Raw genomic sequence first — 15,665 nt, forward strand, 5'->3', positions numbered from 1 at the left:
TTTTGGTTAAGGTGGAGAAATTTAAAGCAAGAATTCTTTAGGTATTCAAGTAGAAAGAGCAAATCACTCACAAAGGTAACAAGACATGCATATTAAAAGAACATATATGAAAGCTCAACAGAGGCTCCACTTGCAACAAATCCAAAGACATATAAGGAGAGAAAGAAATGAGAAGGCAGAATATTATCTGGAATGAAGTTCATTACATGTTTATGATTTTCTTTTTTGATAGTGAGATTCAAGTTGATTTTTAAATTTCATTTTTCTTCATTATTCACATTACTAAAATTAGCATGTAACTCACTGATTAAAAGCAATGAGTAATTAAACAGACAAGTATCAAGATTAAAATATGATCCATGATCAATTTCCAAAGATCATTATTTTTTACATAAAGAACTGGCCTTAAAGGGACATTTAGCCAGAGAACTGGGAAAAGCTAATACTCCAGGAATAAGCAAAGACAGAACATGAAAATAAAATGACCTGCTCAGAAAAATGGCAAGAGGTCCAGGAAGGAGTGGGGAATAAAAGCCCAGGTCAATTATAAGCTGTGCTTGAGCTTCAGGCTAGTCTTCATTCATTTTTATCACTGACCCACCTAACATCATTCAAGCCAGCGAAAGTAGGTTTATATCTCTGCTTTTCAGGTGCAGAAACTCAATGGTCAGACCTCAGGGATAAAACTCAGTATGAGGCCTAGTCAGACTCTATTCTAGAAGATACTAGCTCAAGGACGAATGGAAAAGGGCCTGCCTCCAGACACATCACAATGTATTTGTGAGATCAGACTGGTGGAAAGTAAATAATAATAAAAGCTAAATAAAATATGTTCACAGTAGAAGAATCTAAAAGAAAGTAAGGTCCTTGATGGTTGAGTAGATTGCAGAAGCCAAGGACTTACAAAAGATTTGAACAAAGGTTGAGAATTTTTTTTTTTTTTAATAGAGATTTTTGCTATAGGACACATCGCTCACCGGAGAGACAGAAAGCAAGAAATCACCCCTCCGCAGGGACGGCCATGCCACAATCCCTTCTCCTCCATTCTCCTCTCAGGATTTTGGGCATGCACCCACATGTGCCCAGTGTGAGTTTTAAGTCGTCGGGTCCAGGATTTGAACTGTGGTCAACTACATGGGAGTCCATGTAACCATTACACCATCTTCTGGTCCCAAAGGTTGAGGTACTTTGATTTAAGATTTCCGGCTTTATAAGATCTTGTCTCACAAAGTCCCTGCCCATAGTCATAATTCCATAAAGAAGAAATTTTGTTTAATTTTCTTACTGAAATTATAAAGAAAGGGTGGACTAACCACATATGCTATGACTTAACTCCTTGGAAAAAATAAATGAGATCAAAAATGGAAAAGAGAGAAATATAAACTTTTAATTTCTTCACTAAAAACAAAGGTTAATCAACAAACTGGGAAAATCGTTTGCAATATATTTAGGAAAAGTCACTTTCCTTTTTCATTTCTTTCTGTCATTGTTACCAGAGGACTCATGTGCTCACAGGAGAGAGACAGAGAGAAACAGAGAAATTCAGAGAAAGCACCCCTTATGGGGCATAGTCACATCACAATCCCTTCTCCTCCATTTCTCCATCCTGTCGGGACTTAGGGCACACACGCACCTGTCATGTTTTTCAGTCATGAGGGGCCGGACACAAACTGAGGCTGGCCATATGGTACCTGGATCCCAGTGCACCGCAGCAAACCATGTACTAATGAGGCCAGCCCCAAATCAAGTTTCTTAATACTTAAAGAATGATTTTTAACTCAGAAAAAATTACAAATAGTCCAACACCAAAAATGTGGGGGAGGGTAAAAGACATAAACATAAAATTCACAAAAAATTACATATGTTAACCGCTTGCTCATTTTGGAATTATAAAACCAGATATGTAAAAATTTTTCTTAGTAACAAACCATGTGGGTACAAAGTTTATTTATCAGGCCATTCATTTCAGACTAATTTATAATAGTGAAAAAGCTGAAAACCACTCAAATGCCCAACGAGAGAATTATGTAAATAAATTATAGCATAAAACCATTTAAATTATCTACCTAAGATGCAACCACAACAGACCAGACACTGGATGTTGCCAAAGACTGATGACAATGTTTACAAAATATAAGGAAAATAAATGGGATAATGACCAAATATAATAGCTTTATCCCAATGCAATCAAGAAGGTATAAGCATTTTTAAAGAGCCCAGCAGGATCTATATCAAACTGTCAAATGTGAGGCCCATCTTCGGTGGCATGGGCAGTAGGGCACCACTCTTGTGTTGGGGTCTCATGGAAGACAGTGGTTCTGATCCTAGGTCAGCCTGGAACATGTTGGGCACTGTGTGATGGGACCCTGTTGGGAGCCGCCCCACCCCCCACTTTTATGGAAGAAAAATAAAAATGAAGAACTTTTAAAGAAATGTGAAGTGTAATTATCCACCCAGTAGGACCACAGGTGATGTTTGTCTTACGTTCTTTTTTTTTTTTTTTTTGGAGAGGTTTTTGCTATAGGGCGCGTGCGCTCGCCAGACAGACAGAGAGATGGAGAGACAGAAAGCGAGAAATCACCCCCCAGGGGGGATGGTCACGCCGCAATCCCTTCTCCTCCATTCTCCTCTCGGGATCTTGGGCACGCACGCACACGCGCCCGGTGTGAGATTTAAGCCACCGGGTCCGGGACACGAACCGCGGTCGACTACGTGGGAGTCCAGCGACATAGCCATTACACTAACTGCTGGTTCCCTGTCTTACGTTCTAAATGGTATCCAAATTTTTCCAATGAAGACTCAATACTTCATTCAAAATCTTTGCTGCCCTTTGTAGCAAAGCTCCTGGAAAGAGTCATCTATATGTCATATCTCTAATTCATCTTGTTGATTCTCTCTTAAATCTGAACAGGTATTGGCCCTGAAGACTCTCGTCAGGGTTAAGTGATGGCTTCCCTGCTACTGAATCCAACACTGGCAAAGGTGATACAGTTGATACCGCCCCCTTTCCTTCATAACACCCTCTTTTCTCAAGGTTTCCGGCTACTGTGCTGTTTTCTTCTTACCCATCAACCTCTTCTTCTCTGCTTTTGAGGCTCCTTCTCTTCACACTAAGCCCTTATCATAGGAACGCAGCCCAGCCCAGCCCTAACTCCCTGGGTGACCACATCCAGCCTCAAGACCTCATATACCACGTGCATGTGGGTAACTCCCAAATCTGCACCTTCAGATCAGATACAGGTTTCATTCTCCACCAAGCTCCAGGCTTGTGGGTACAACATGTGCCTCCACTGGGATGTCTAATAGACACCCCTGGACTCAGGAAGTCCAAGTGAACTGTAGCTTTTCCCCAAAAAGTCTGCTTCATACACGAGGAGATTTCAAAATGTTCATGGCAAAACAGAATTACAGTATGAGTTTATTTTGGTGCAAAAAAATGTGTAATCCAGGGACCAGCAGATGGCATATGGTTACGTCACAGGACTCCCATGTAATCGACCATGGTTCGAGTCCCGGACCCAGTGGCTTAAACTCATGCCGGGCGTGTGTGCGTACATGCCCAAGATCCCGAGAGGAGAATGGAGGACAAGGGACTACAGCATGGCCATGGCCATCTCTCCTCGGGGGTGATTTCTAGCTTTCTATCTCTCTGTCTCTGTCTCTGTCTCTCCAGAGAACTCATGTGCCCTATAGCAAAAAAAAAAAGAAAAAAAAGAAAAAAGAAAAAGAAAGAAAGAAAAGAAAAACCTCTCTCTTGAAAAAATTTATAATTTTTTTATCACATATATTTTCCAGGAACTTTGAGAATCCTTCACAGCTTTTCTCATGTAAGTTGATAGCAACTTCCTTTCAGTCACTCAGATCAAACATCTGCCCTCCATTTCTCTGTCTGTCATCCAAGCTGTCAGCAAGTCTCATTGGCTCTCTTTCAAAACATCATCAGAATTCCATCTTCTCATCATCTCTGCTACCACAGTGATCCCAGCCACTATCCCCTCTTCTCTGAGCTAGTGCAGTAACCTGCTGACTGCCCTCCTGTTCCTAGCCTGCCCCACACGGTTTATGCACATGCAACACCCAGAAGGGCCCTCGCAGCACCTAAGTAAAATCACACAGGACATACCTCTGCGCTAAACCCTTCAATGGCTCCCGTTTTCACAGATAGTAAGGCTCGAGCCCTTGCTGCAGCCCAGCAGGCCTCAATGATGTGGATCCTTCTCCCGTTTGTTCTCCCTGGTGCAGTATACTCCAGCAGGCTGCCTTGTGCTGTTGCAGGGCGAGGGGTGAGTTCTAGTGATGGCCCTGCTATTCCTGTCTCCCCACTGTGGCTGCCGTGCTCCCCCTGATGCCTCCTGGCTGGCTCTCTCATGTCCTTGCCTCACTTTCTCTGCTTTTCCCTTTTTCCCTTCTACTCACCACAGATGACAAATGGTTAAAAGCCAAAACCGTAAGAGAATAAATCAAATTAGCTATGATGAAGCAAGGCTACTCCGAAAATACGTGCTTAAGTGCACTTTAACGTCCAGCTGGGAAAGGGTGGCAGGACCAGAGGTTACGGTCCTGTGCAGAGCGACACAGTGAGGGTCTAGCCAACAGGAATTAATAATCCACCATGGACACGAATGAAATAGCCAGCAGCTACAAATCCCAGGGGCACGAACAGAGCTCAGAAGCTAAGTCATAGAAACACAGGCTCTGTGAGTTGACATGAGGAAGGGTCAGAGCCCTGAGAGACTAACTGGAAGGCCACCGAGGAGGCTGCAAGTGCGCCCTGAGCTGTGCAGATGGGGTTAGCCTCAGCAGGGATGCCACAGAGAAGGCAAACACCCACAGGGAGCTGGAGCCCTTCCCTGGCTGACGTGCTCTGGAAGATTTTCAAGATACCCAAAATTGGGGGCACAGGCCGGGCTGGCTGGTCTGTGCTTCGGGGCTCATGTGAAGAGCTGAATTTGTACATTTTCTGTTTTCCACTCTTCATCCTCTGTCACATAGATGAGGAAGGGGTCGCCCATCCACTATGTATGACAGGATGCCAAGGGCTCTGGGTCACAACCTACGCAGCCAGCCATGCTGCAGAAGGGTACGTCTGCAGGGCCAACGGTGCCCTGGAGACACAGAGGGATCATGTTTGCCCGAATTAATAAATGACGCATTCCCATGAATAGCAGAAATAGGAATAGTGACAGACACGAGACTGGGATAAAGCACAAAATGGCACACAGACTAAAAGGGCCAGGGACATTCTGGGAATCAGCATTTCAGGGATCAAGGGATGTCACCAAAGACTCCTATGTAGTTTAGGCTTATTTTCTTTCTTTCTTTTTATTATTATTTTTAATTTTGTAATGGGGTGCACATGTAGACTGGAGAGAAAAAGGGGGAAAGTGGGAAATCACCCCACCTGGGGATGGCCACACTGCAATCCCTTCTCCTTCACTGTCCTCTCAGCATTTTGGATATGCACCCACACATTCCCAGTGTGTTTTCACGCTGCTAGGTCCAGGATTCGAACTGCATAGTTGATCGTGTGGGATCCAGCTGCCTTAACCACCGCACCACTGGCTGGCCCCAGGCCAATCTTTTTTAAAAAGCTTGTTGACCTATTTCTTTCACAACAGAAAGAAGACAACAGAAACAGAGAAACAGCACCTCAACAGGCTCCTAACATTGAAATTCACAGTCTCAGCCAGACAAATCATAGGCACACATGCCTGGCAAGCTCAGGGAGATACCAGGATGTGAACCTAGGACTCTCCCTAAGTGGGTTCAGTTGCATTACCACTGCCCTGCCATCTGGCCCTTCAAGTCCATTAAAAATTAGGGGCCAGACAGTGTCACAGTGGTAAAAATGTGACATTCTGTGACAGTCCTGTAGGGAAGGTTCTCAGTTCAAGTCTGGAGACCTCCCTGAGAACCCTAGGCATGTGTGTGCCCATGATCTGGGACTAGCTGGGAGTGGAATCATGGTGCTAAGACCATTTTGGGGGTGCTCACTGTATCTGACTCACAGAAGAAATAACTTTTAAAAAAATTAGAAATAACCTAACTAGGGACCAGCAGGTGGCATGGTGGTTAAGGCACTGGATTCCCACAAGGCCAGTCATGGTTTGAGTCCCAGACCTGTTGGCTTGCTTTCTCATTTTCCCTCTCTCTCTGGGGGCACACATGCCCTCTAGCAAATTAAATAATAATAAATAAAATCATATAAATAATTCTGACTAACTCACATGGCAGGAAGTCTGACCGTGGAGGCTTTCCCCTACCTGCCCCTGCCCTCCCATCACCCTCATTATGACACCCTCTTGCCCCAGCCCCACCCTGTGGCTACAGAACATGACCATGTGCAGAAGCGTGCACATGGGCCACAGAAGGCCTCTGCTCCGACACCAAACAAAGGCGAACAGATTCGGCCAAGCACGCAGCATCCCTTCCAGAGCCACTGCCTGGCTGGTGCCTGCTTCTGAGGCCAGCATCCAGCTCTATGATTTATTTCACATGTGCTGTGTTTACATGCATCAGTAAATGTGGTTCCCATTGCTCTTTGTTACAACAGCTATAAATTACATGCTGAAGCGGATGGCTCTTCTCGTCCCATAAAAGCTCTGGCAGGAATTCCTGAGGCCCCAATAGGGGATCAATAATGGGAGGGAAATGACTTCCTCTCCCATGCGCTTATGTTAACTCAGTACCTCTTGAGCAAAACCCATGTGTTAGGTACAGGTAGACACATAGCAGTAAACAAAATGGGAAAAGAAAAAAAAAAAAAAATCCCTGCTCTATAGAATTTATATTCTAGTGAAATTCATCTACAATTCCCAGATTCTTAGCTGTCAGCCCATCAAGGGTTGAGCAATTAAAAGGTAAGTGTGAAACAAGCAGAGCTACTATAAATCATTATAATTATATTATTACAGATTTTTATTGAGTGCTTACTATGTGCCAGCCACTGTTCTAAACACTGGACACATTTTTTTAGAGAGATTTTTGCTATAGGGCATGTGCACTCACTGGACAAAGAGACAGAGAGCTAGAAATCACGCCCTGTGTGTGGAGGGGGGGGGAGCGGTAATTGCCATACTGCAACCTCTTCTCTTTCATTCCCCTTTTGGGATTTTGGGCACACATGCCCGGCATGAGTTTTAAGCCACCGGGGCCAGGACTTAAACCTTGGTCAACTACATGGCACTCCAGCAATGTAACCATTATACCATCTGCTGGTCCTCTTTTTTTTTGGGGGGGGGGAGGAGGGGTGTTTGCCACAGGGCAAGTGCACTTATTAGGGGGAGACAGAGAGAAGGAAAGTAAGAAATCATTCCCCAGGGGGGATGGCCATTCCCATTTGCTTCTTCTCCCTTCTCCTGGGATTTTGGTCCACATGCACATATACCCATTGTGATTTTCAAGCCATTGGGTCTAGGACTGAGACTATGGTTGGCCGTGTGGGAGTCCAGCACCTTAACCACCATGCCAACTACTGGCTCCCAAATATCAACTCATTTAATAGTAATAAAAAAATTCCATCAGGATTCACATCACAGACAGGATAACTGAGGTACAAGGTCATCTGGCTAGAGTGAGAATTAGTTTTAGCCAGGCCAGCTCTAGAAGCCAACGCCCAACTCTGCTCTAGAACTGGGCCAGTTACGGCAGAAAGGTTCTGGTCGATAAGGCTTCCTAAAAACCTCTGTCAGTCCTGAAGCCTGATCTTAGGTCAAAACAGAATAATCGTGGACAGTCTAAGAGAGGTCAACGGGGCTGCTTGTCACATGTGAAACTAAGAAATGGGATTTGCACAGAGCATCGGGGACTCCATTGTCATCTCCCATAAAGGTAGTTAATCATGTGGAGAAAAGTGGCTCCACTGCTCAGCCCAATTAAACGCGCTAGCGAATACTTCGCAGCTTCAGATAGATTTGTTTCAATGAGTCACTCTCAATACCTACTGCTTGAAAACCTGGACATTCTTCCTCAGCCCAAATCTTGATTTTACATTTAATTGGAAATAAATCTCACACGTGACATGTTCCACTATGGATCACAGGAGCTTAGAAAAGCATAGAGAGAGAGAGAGAGAGAGAGAGAGAGAGAGAGAGAGAAATGTGATCCCAGATTGGGCACCAAAACTTTGGGGGGAGGAAACAAGGCATTCACTACAGAGAAGCATGTCACTCCGGCTTCATATTAATCCAGAATAATCTCTTTGAGATTTCAGTTGTTTCCATATAAACACAAACATCCAGAATTCTCACTCTCTACCACACACAGAACTATTCCCAATAATGTATCCTGCTTTAATATTTTTAAAATACTGTGGCTGGTTTTGTTTCTGATATGTTTAAATAACAATCATAAAGCTAATACTGATCAATGCGTTAAGCACATTACATGCTTAACCCCATTGTGACCCCATGTACTCCTCTCTTCCCTACCCCCTCTGACTCTAGCGAGCAGATACCGATGGCGTCACTTCACACCATGGAACACTGCGGCTCAGAGAAGGTAGACAATCAACACTTGTTTCTGGTCACACAGCTAACAGGTGGCAGACCAGGACTCAGACCTTGTTCCTAATGATCTCCAGAGCTGTGATCATTCCCCTGCATTCCACCTCTTCCCTGTTTATCTGAAGGCTGCACGTGATTCTGCATCTGACCAAGGAATGATGAAATGCAAAGCAGAAGTTTTTCTCACTGGACTATGTAGTAACACCTCCTTCCAGAGTGGGAGGGATATTGCTCACACACCCCCTTCCTTCCCTCCTTCTCTCTCTCCTTCCCTCCCTTCCTTTTTAGTAAGTTTATTTATTTCTTCTAAGAGAGACTGAGAGGGAGACAGAAAGAGGCAGATAGACAGACACTGCACCCAACAGGGTCAGATGCCGTGATCCACCCCCAGCCTCAGGCAGGCCCGGATCATGGGCATGCAGCAAGTGCCAGCCATACCTAGCGAGGTCTTCAAAGGGGACCCAGAACCCTCCCACATAGGTCAGCCTCATAGAGCTTTGTGTGCTCCCACTCAAGCCACCATCGGGTCATCTACATCCTTTCAATGACTCCAAATGCAGAGACCTTTGCTTTTGATTAGCCCTAAGTTTCGACTCAACCTAAATAGACTGCAGTTGAAGGAAAGCTGCTCGATAAGCTGTCCAGATGCCTTCCAAGGGAGGAAGCTTTGGAAGGACTGGGAGACAGGACAATCAACTGTGCTTCCTAAGAACCTCCCTCTGTTCCCATGCTGCCACCATGGGGAGCAGTTTTCCACCCACAAAGCTAGAAGCCTTGGCTTTATATTAATACAAACCTGAAGAAGTCCAGCAGGGAGGGGGATGGGAAAGGATACTAGCACCTCCACACATTTCAACATGCTTTCTCCGGATTTTTCAGTAATGGATTTTAGAAACTGAAGTCATTTTATGTTATTTAGTGACTTACCTTTTAGGGTCCCACTGGCTGAACATAAAAGGACTGAAAAATATGGAAACATTTTCACACGCCAGCCTCCATTATGACCCTGAGAATGACCGTCTAATATATAGAAAACAAGTGCGGTCCTCCAGTCTCTGAGATCAAAGTTTGAACCTTTGCTCTCCTAAGGATACTCCGTACAAGGACCCCACGTCCTTGCTAAAAGGATGACGGGGGTGCATTATGGGGCAGGAAGCACAGAGCATAACCACCCGTGCAGCTGCTAAACAGCCCTGTCCCAGGGACATGGGCTCGTCTGCAAAGGAAGGCAAGGGTGGAGGGGATGGGGAGGGTAAGACTGTGACAGATAGGGAAACTGAGCCTCCAGGCATGCCTGCACCCTCATTTCTTCAAGGAGCAGTCAGATAGAATACTTCGATTTGAAACATTATACATCTCGAGTGTAATTAAGAAATTTCAAGGCATGAATATGTAATGTACACATTGCTTTGCAGAAGCCTTTTTCGCCCGACAGGCTGGTGCCGACTTTAATTTGGAGGAAATCCATTTTCATACAAAGGTAACCAAGAGTGACAGGAAATAGGAAGCCTACATCATTTATCTTCTGTGAACTTACAAAAAAAAAAATCAGTTAATTGCTTTTCTAGGAAGCTATTTTGTGGAATCAGTGCTTCATCTTTCTCCTCCTACTCGCGGTATAGACAGGGATTTTTAAATGCCCGTCAAGAAAATGCTGTGATGAATCAATACATCTTAAACTGTTTAATTACTTTTTTAAGAATTAAAATTCTGATCAACCAGAAATAGTTACTCCATTTTGGTGGATGAATTATCAACCGCTACTGAAACTCCTCACATACCATCTATGAATGGTTATTCATGCCCTCATCACTACCTAAGCCATGGGCGGCAGCCCTCGGTCTCCTCTGCTTCTGTCTTTTCGAATGTGTCCTGTTCCCAGCCAGCAGAGCAGTTTCCACTCACCACTGTTTATTACATTAATAGTGAACGGAGGGTGCACGATGGTGCAGCGGTAACGCAATGCTCTCCGCCACTGAAACCACGTGGGAAGCCTGGGTTTGCGTCCCAAGGTCTCCCTGTGCATGCTGGGTGCACACACCCATGTGTCCAGGAGCCTGGCTAGATGGGTGGATTGCAGCAGTATGAACACCCTTTTGGGGATGCTCCCCACTCTATGAAGAAATGAATAAATACACATAAAAAATAGCAAATAAAAACTAAAGTGTGTAGGATTTAGAATACCTCCGGTGAAGCTGTACTTTGCCAAACAAACTGACCACGGAGCCCATGAGACCCATATTTTATCTCAAAGCTCTGCTTATTGGGTTTTTCTTGGTACTGTTCTATTTTTTGCCTTGCCCATACTACCTAGGATATAACTGTGTATTTTGAAAGCCTCCCAAGTTTGAAGCTGGTGTAACAAACTTTTTCAATTCTAAAATGATCATTGTCATATAATTACTCATTATTCTCTGAGAAGATAGATACCTCCTGAAGCTAATGACACTTAAGCTCATGAACTCCAAGGCCCCAGGAGGGGCCCTGGCAATGTGTGAACATGATTAATATAATTTTGTAAAAACTGCTAGTATAACATATTTTTGAATTATTTTTTCCTGAAGACTACAAATTTTAGATCCCACAACATCTGTATCTTCCCTTTTAAGTTAATCATTGTTAATATTTGGATCTGGAATTACAAGCGGAGGATAAAATATTAATTTCTGTGTGTGTGAAATAAAAAATAATTGACTTCAATTAAAAATAAGAGTTAGTGTGCCCTTCCTAGACGGGTCTAGAGTGCATGCTTGGGCCATTTGTTAAGTCCCTTGTCTCTCACCTAACAGTAGACACCTTTCCATGTGGCGCACCAGGGGAGACTCACTTAATGAGGGGTGTTGTCGAGAATAAAAGACTCAGCTACAACAACAAAAATATGTTTTTCATTAAACAGGAAACTGAGCCCAGGGAACACTAGCCAAGAGGCAGGTGTATCAGCTAAGGAATTCTCTTGAGGTCTTTAACTTCCACAGCAAATTGCACTGGATTTTTCTACACTAATTACCTATTATGGAAGACCAAAGAATTATAACAAATAATTTTCCATGGCAGCAGATAGAGTGCAGATGTTGTAAGGGGAAGAATGAAGAGTTTATGGAGTGTAAAATCAGACAAAAGAGATTCACAAAGTCCCAATTTTTAAAAATAACACAGAATTAATTCTTTTTTTACTACACAGATGATGAAGGTGAGGGAATTTTCCCAGGGCTAGAGGGCCAATTGTAAATTTAGGTTGGACTGGAAGTGAGAGAAATTGCAAAGCAAAAGCTAAGTGCTACAGTCTTAATTTATTCAATGCACGTGAATTTCTTGTAGGCAGAGATCACATCTGAGCTTCTTCTCTTTTAATTTCTCACATCACATTGCACCTAGTTGTTGATTGGTTTCCTTGTGAAGCATGTACGTACACCATGCCAGACAGCTATTTTTACACTCAAACCTTTGTTTTTACGTCACTTTCACCTCACATTCGTTGGCCCCCAAAATTCTTTGCACTATATTAAGTCTTGCTCTCCAAGAGCTGATTGAACACCCCTAAAAAGTCAAGTCATGCCACTTCCCTTTACAGCATTTTGTCAATTTCCCTGAAAAACAGCTTTCCTACCTCACTGGAAATTGTCAGTGCCGCTGAGAGGACACTTCCACACAGGCAATATTTCAATTAAAAAAAAAAAAGTACAGGCAGGAATATTTTGGCAATTATTTACCATATTAAATTGTTTCATCCCTTTCATAAAATAAAAGCATGCATTCCCACAGAGTAACACCTGGTTGATAAAGGTCACAGTCTCCATATTATGAATGTCGTATTATAGAAATAGCCTATGAATATGAAATTATATACCTGCAAAGGTGTAGTTCTTAATCTCCTCTTAGAGTACTGTCCAGACAACAAAAACCCCTTTGAATTTGAAGAACAGAAAAAGTAACTTCTAGATGCCACTGTGCTAACAACGGAAGGGGCATTTTCTTATTTTAATAGTGGACTGAACAGACAAGAGTTAGAAGGCTCAAAGTCCACTATTTTTTACTGAAATAAAGACGCATCCCCCTCCTCAAAATAAACCAATCAAATATAACTTGGATCAATTGTAACTTTGTTCTATAACTATCTCCTCTTACTTCCCCATCAGTGCCTGCCCGGCCTGTTTGAAGAATTCCGTCTAGAAGTTAGGAAGCAAGCAGGCTGGCTGGTTCGGTGTCCTTACACGGAGGGGAACAAGACGCTTCCTGTATCAAAGCTCTCATTTCCTTAGTTATGACTTTCTGCCTCGGGCATTTCCCTCCTTCTGTCATGACCCAGTGTTAACACAACATGTCGTTCCCAGTGTGGGGTCCTCAAAGGTCACCATATAAGTGTCCAGGTTATTAATGACATACCCAAAAGGCTGATGAAAACTACGTGGTTATTGGGATCAGCAGTTAGCATAACGGCTATGTCGCTGAACTCCCACGTAGTCGACTGCAGTTCGAGTCCTGGACCCGGTGGCTTAAACTCACGCCGGGTGTGTGTGCGTGCATGCCCAAGATCCCGAGAGGAGGATGGAGGAGAAGGGACTGAGACATGACCATCCACCCTGGGGTGTGATTTCTTGCTTTCTGTCTCTCTGTCTCTCTCTGTCTGTCTGGCGAGCATACACGCCCTATAGCAAAAACCTCTCCAAAAAATAAAAAATAAATTAAAAATTTAAAAAAAGGAAAAAAAACTACGTGGTTATTTATCTGCATAAGGTCATACTGGTTAGCAAAAATACTCTTCTTTTTCTTTATTTTAGTTTTTGCAATAAGACACATACAACACTTATCAGAGAGAGAGAGAGAGAGAGAATGAGAAATCAACCCCCAGAGAGGAGAGCCACATCACAATCCCTTCTTTTCTTTTTTTTTTTTTGGAGAAGCTTTTGCTATAGGGTGTGTGCTCTCGACAGAGAGACAGAAAGCGAGAAATCACCCCCCCCAGGGGGGATGGCCACACTGCAATCCCTTCTCCTCTTGGGATCTTGGGCACACACGCACACACACTCGGCGTGAGATTAAGCCACCGGGTCTGGGACTTGAACCTCGACTACATGGGAGTCCAGCGACCTAGCCATTATGCAAACTGCTGGTCCCTCAATCCCTTCTTTTCCACGCTCCTCTTGGGGGTTTTGGGCATGCATGCAAATGCATCATGATTTTCAAGCCACTAGGTCCAAGATTCAAACCATACAGTCGGCCATGTGGGATCCAGCGCCTTAGCCACCAGGCCAGTTACTGGCCCTCTGTTTTATTTTCTAATGTGCACAAAAGAACATGTACACAGAAGGGGCAAAAAGAAAGGGAGAGAAAAAGAGGTATTTTCGACAGGGTCTCACCATGGTGCTGTCCTGCCTCAGCCTCCGGTTACACACCGGGCCTGCTGAGGTTGGGCCAAAAATGAACCCAGGCCTCCCGTGTGGCCTCAGTGGCCTTGGCCCCTGCACAGCGACACGTTCCCACGAGCACCACCACAGCTGGGCATCATCCTTCCCTTTCAACCAGACTTTAATCGACTCACTGTGCTTCAAAATAAGTAAACCCTTACCTAATACATCTGATGTGTCTTTGACAGGTAAAAATCATTTTATTTATTTATTTATTTATTTTGGAGAGGTTTTTGCTATAGGGCGTGTGCACTCGCCAGACAGAGACAGAGAGATAGAAAGCGAGAAATCACCCCCCGGGGGGATGGCCACGCCGCAATCCCTTCTCCTCCATTCTCCTCTTGGGATCTTGGGCATGCATGCACATGCACCTGGCATGAGTGTAAGCCGCCGGGTCCGGGACTCGAACCATGGTTGACTACGTGGGAGTCCAGCGACATAGTCATTACACTAACTGCCGGTCCTGGTAAAAATCATTTTAACAAGGAGTCAACTGCGATTAAAATTACAAAGGGATCCTGGTGGGTGTGAGTTAGTCACCCCTGGGTAAGGGAAAGCCATGCCTTATTTGCCAGTACAGGCCACTCGATGATGATGATGACAAAAATTAGAGAGCCTGAAGACTTCAATTTTGTAAGGTGGCATCTATGTGTTTTTCCTGTAAGCTTTTAAAGGCAAGTGCTTGCAGAAATTACATTTTGCTTTCATTAATTACTAAAGAACACTTTCTATAATCCATCATAAATATAGAATTGAAAGACGTTACTGGTATACACATCACTTTAATTTCCTCATTAAAACTTGTGTAAACATCTCTTAGAATAAAATTTTTTAAAGTACTCTCTCTGAATACTATGTTGATCTTCTAATTTAGTCTACAGTGACTTCTTTTTCTTTTTCTTTTTTTTAAGAGAGATTTTTGCTATAGGGTGAATGCACTCGCTGGAGAGATAGAGAGATAGTAAGTGAGAAATCACCCCCTGGGAGGATGGCCACACCACAATCCCTTCTCCTCCATTCTCCTCTTGGGATCTTGGGCACGCACGCACATACGCCTGGTGTAGAATTTTAAGCTGCTGGGTCCGGGACTCCAACCACAGATGACTATAGAGTCCATTAACGTAACCGTTAAGCCATAGGTTGGTTCTAGTCTAAAGTGATTTCTGAGCGATGGCTCAGAAATGTTTAAGCCTAGCCTTGTTTAGAAATGCAACAAGAAAGGTCAAATCATTTATTTCATTTGGTTATTTAAATCAAATATTGTGGTCACATTGTTACTCTGTCTTTAAAGACTTTATCAAAAAAGGGGGAAAATGAATAGTTCCTAAGCAGAATGCTCTATAACTCACATTCATTTCAGGTAGTATACCACATCACAGCAAAACAACAACAAAAAAGTGCATAGTCATATTTCATCTTCATGTGCTGTTGACAACTGTCATCAATTTGGAATCTAGTATGAGATGTGCTTTTCAAAACAAACTTCATTTTCCACCCAGATTTACTGTTCATGTGATTAGTCATTACCTCTTTGCTACGTCAATGACTAAACAATTTGCTTATTTAAAATTCTAATATTTAACAAATCCACTCCACGCATTTCAAAATGCAATGAAAGAATACTTTGGAATAAAATCAAAATGCAAACTGAAAGAATATGACCTAAAATAATTCACCCTATTCATGTAAGATCATTTTTATAGGCCAAGAAGGGTTCAAGTAAGAAATCTGATTCACAAAAGTAAACCTAAATCTT

At 43.4% G+C, this 15,665-nt stretch overlaps 1 protein-coding gene across 1 annotated transcript in view; it reads right to left on the reverse strand.

Annotated features, from left to right (window-relative positions):
• AFF3 (ALF transcription elongation factor 3) overlaps positions 1-15,665 on the reverse strand; it is a 531,321-nt gene that overhangs the window by 502,522 nt on the left and 13,134 nt on the right.

Source organism: Tupaia chinensis, unplaced genomic scaffold (genome assembly GCF_000334495.1).
Source record: "Tupaia chinensis unplaced genomic scaffold, TupChi_1.0 Scaffold144276_1, whole genome shotgun sequence".
Taxonomy (NCBI): domain Eukaryota; kingdom Metazoa; phylum Chordata; class Mammalia; order Scandentia; family Tupaiidae; genus Tupaia; species Tupaia belangeri.